The 4,046-nt window shown below is 31.9% G+C and overlaps 1 protein-coding gene across 5 annotated transcripts in view; it reads right to left on the reverse strand.

Annotated features, from left to right (window-relative positions):
• The window catches only part of LOC106877240 (uncharacterized), a 160,733-nt gene extending 158,044 nt beyond the window's left edge, over positions 1-2,689 (reverse strand). The window contains exon 1 of one of the 5 annotated variants that reach the window (XM_014926112.2): positions 1,494-2,689. The gene's annotated coding sequence lies outside the window, so the exon portion shown is untranslated. The remainder of the gene's footprint in view (positions 1-1,493) is intronic. The other 4 variants (XM_014926104.2, XM_014926133.2, XM_014926126.2 and 1 more) reach the window with 4 other exon arrangements.
• Positions 2,690-4,046: the final 1,357 nt, after the last annotated feature.

Raw genomic sequence — 4,046 nt, forward strand, 5'->3', positions numbered from 1 at the left:
AATAAAAACAATTTTACATTAATCTGATGGGTTACTCTACGATTGTAGAGTACAAATTTATTGCTCTTAAACAAGAATGTTGTTGATTGTGACTTCGGAGTCTCGGCCAGCTAACCCATCCTCAGACAAGATTATATATATATATATATATATATATATATATATATATATACACACACACACACACACACACACACACACAATCTATGTGTGCGTGTGTGTACACATTTATTTATCACTATTAAGCTAGTGTATATTGTAGGTGGAATGGTTAGCATGTACGAGGTATATATGTGTGTGATGTCACGTATAATGGTAAATGATGGTCGATATACGTGCCCAGTACAGGAGCCGTTGTTATGTGTTACAGTATAATGAGAAGAATATATCACTGCGTGTGACTACCGAGAAGAACTTAGCGCGGTTTTGTGATATATATATACACAAGTGTATTTTTGTATAAAGGTGTAGACATTGTGTATATTGTTACAGATGTCGATATGCCCGTTATCTTTACCTATGATGCAATATACCTGTATGTGATTCGAAGTCAGTGCATGCATGTATATATATTTGCGTTTCTAATGTACATAACGTCGAACAAGCACTCCCATATATACGTATGAGTGAGTATAGGGGCGTTATTATAGAAAACCAACAATATAAACTAGTGTGTATAAATATATATTTAATACATGTGTATGACTATGTATATATAAATACGTGTGTATATATTATATGCACTGTATTATAGATGCTTGCATGTATGTATACACACCCCACACATATATATACACACACACACATATATATACATATATACACACACACATATATATATATATACATATACACGCACACACACACACATATTATACACATGTATATATATATTATACACACACACATATACGTATATATGTATATAATTTCCTTTATAACTTTTTGTAACTTTTGTTGTCACCAATATTGTAAGGACGTCACAATAAAAAGAACACATGACGATATATTTAATTTAGTAAATAAATCAACATTATTATTATTATTAATGTTTTATTTTGTTTTAACCAAATATTGACAATTACAGTATAGAATATTTATTTTTATTCGTTTCATTAATTTCTATGATTAGGGAGCGCGATTTCCCATGTTTGCTTCATAGTATCTGACCACTGTATAGATATTTAACCACAATAGGGTATAAAGAAAATTTCATTCAGTTGTAAATATTGCATAATTTCATTAAATACTAAATATTAATTACAAGCATAGAATCTTAAATATTAGTTATGGACAAAGTAGGTTTATATGTAGGATTGAAATAAATCACATTACATACACACAACCACATGGCTGAGTATAATTGATGAGTCGGAAGAGAAGCAAATCAGCAAATATAGATCTCGATTCGATTTAATACGGAATTGAAAAATAGATGATTGATAATTTAGTAAAAGTATAGAAATACATAAATAGACAAATAATATACATACGTGTTTATGTATGGTGTAAAGAAGAGAGATATTTACCTCTTTCAGCGATATTCCTGTTACTTTTTTTTTTTTTATTCTAATCTTTCCGTCCTCACAGACATTAACTAAGGAATTTCAGGATGGTTTTAAAGCTTGAAGAAAGAATAATAAACAGTCCGGAGAATTTTAAGAGATGAGACTTTGGGAAATGTCGTCCGTTTGCTGACAGTCTGTGATGAGAAAAGTAGTATAAATACTAGTTTTCATGATTGTGATGAAGACAAAAAAAAACCAACTGTCTTGTTATTATAGTAGTAACAGTTACCAGTCCTAATAATATTGCTGCTACAGATATTGCTGTTGTTGTTGTGATAGGGATTCAGAACAGAGTTCTGGTGGCGATGGCAGTGGTGGTGGTGCTACTGTTAAGGGTAAGACAATCGTTTGGAAGGCAGTTATTATTGTAATTGCGGTCCGTACGGTAGCAAGCAGCAGCAGTGTAGAAAACAACCTTCATCATTACAATGATGATGACTGTAGTGATGGTAGTGGTGGTGACGGAGATTGTGTTGATGCTGACAATTAGCACACCTCATAATAACGATAACAACGATGCGCGATGTGATTGATGGTCTTACCAGGTGCAGCGGTGGACAGGAGTTGATGATTAAAAGAAATGGTGGCGATAGTAGTAATAATTGTAGTAATGGTAGTTTGTAGCTGTAGTAGTTGTACTTGTTAGAGCAGCTGGGAGGTCACCTGTCACGTGATATGTACAGCCCTTCTATCATGTGTTTGTTGTTTATTCCTCCTGTTGGAATGTGTTTGGATCTAGGTGGAATAATTCTCGATGATAACTCACTCCCAGCAACATTTCTTTCACATATTTATAAACAACACAGCTAAACACTTATACGCAATATATAAACAATACACACAAATTATAAATATACATTAAACGTTAACAAGTATATATATTGCAGGTTGAAGACACCAGTGTATCTCTACTCTTGGTTATCATAATCGTCTTTCTTGGGATGGAATTAAAACCGATTTCTTTTACTCCCCTATTTTACAATATGTGGCACAAAATACAGGCTGTTTGCTTTGTCCGCCGGCAAATGGGAGGGGTCTGGGCACACGTGTCTCCGAAAACTGAAGTCAGTTGTACCACAAGCTATGTAAACAATTCGCAAATAAGATTTTTTTTGGATGTGTATTTATTCAATCTTTATATTAATTCAACTTGCTTTTTCAATGTAGTAAGTTAATCAATATAAGCTGTATGTTTTATATTCGCTTTTGCTTTTGCAATTCAAAATGTATGTGAAAATGTTGTTTGGAGTTATTTTACAGTATTATGTTAATTACGCAGATTCGTGGAATATTGACACGCAGTAGCTTCTAGCTTTTGCATGTCAAAAAGAAAAGGATAAGGACGTGAGCATGTTTAATTCCGACATATGAATATTCACATCATATGATTTTCAAGTTGAGCCAGGGAAGATCTAGGAATCATATGAACAATTCAATCAGATCCAGAAAAGAATCGATGAGAAGCTGTGTGAAATTTTGCTTTTGAACACAAAAACATTACATAACAATAATTAGATCGAAGAAATAAAAAAAAATTTAATAGAAGAAATCTCGGGTGAAGGCATTCTTAAAATTTTTATGATTATAGCTAGTTTAGAAACACATGAGATAGATAGATAGATAGATAGATAGATAGATAGATAGATAGATAGATAGATAGACAGACAGACAGACAGACAGATAGATAGATAGATAGATAGATAGATAGATAGATAGATATACAGGCTTCATGTATATATACATACATGTGTGTGTGTGTGATGAGACAGTAGGATCCAGTGTTACACGCCAGGAAAAAGTAATACAAATAGTTCAAACAAGAATAAATTTAATGCCATTTAAAAAAGGAGTTAAATAATTCGAGCAAAACCTTTGGTTGAAAATGTATAATATATATATATATATATATATATATATATATATATATATATATATATATATATATATGGATGTATAAAGAATAAATGGAGCAAAACGCATATAATAAATAAGTTCCTTTAATTCCAACACATGTTTCAAAAATTACATTCGAAACATGTCGGAATTAAAGGAACTTTTTTATTACATGCATTTTGCTCCATTTATTTTTTATTATATCAACTCAAACAAAATACATCACTTTAACATGGAATTTCTACCTCTTAACTAGGTATGATATCCCAGTTTCTCTGTGAATTTTGCTACCCTGGTAACTATTAACATATTTACCTTATCGAAGTTTTTCAACTAAGATAATATAAATACATACCTAAATATATATATATATATATATATATATTTATATTTTTTTGCTTGTTTCAGTCATTTGACTGCGGCCATGCTGGAGCACCGCCAGGATTTGCTTTTTGTAAGCTTAGTACTTATTCTATCGGTCTGTTTTGCCGAACCATTAAGTTACAGGGATGTAAACACACCAGCATCGGCTGTCAAGTGATGTTGGGGATGGGGGCAAACACAGACACACACACACACACATAT

The sequence above is a fragment of the Octopus bimaculoides genome, chromosome 4, assembly GCF_001194135.2.
Source record: "Octopus bimaculoides isolate UCB-OBI-ISO-001 chromosome 4, ASM119413v2, whole genome shotgun sequence".
NCBI classification, from domain to species: domain Eukaryota; kingdom Metazoa; phylum Mollusca; class Cephalopoda; order Octopoda; family Octopodidae; genus Octopus; species Octopus bimaculoides.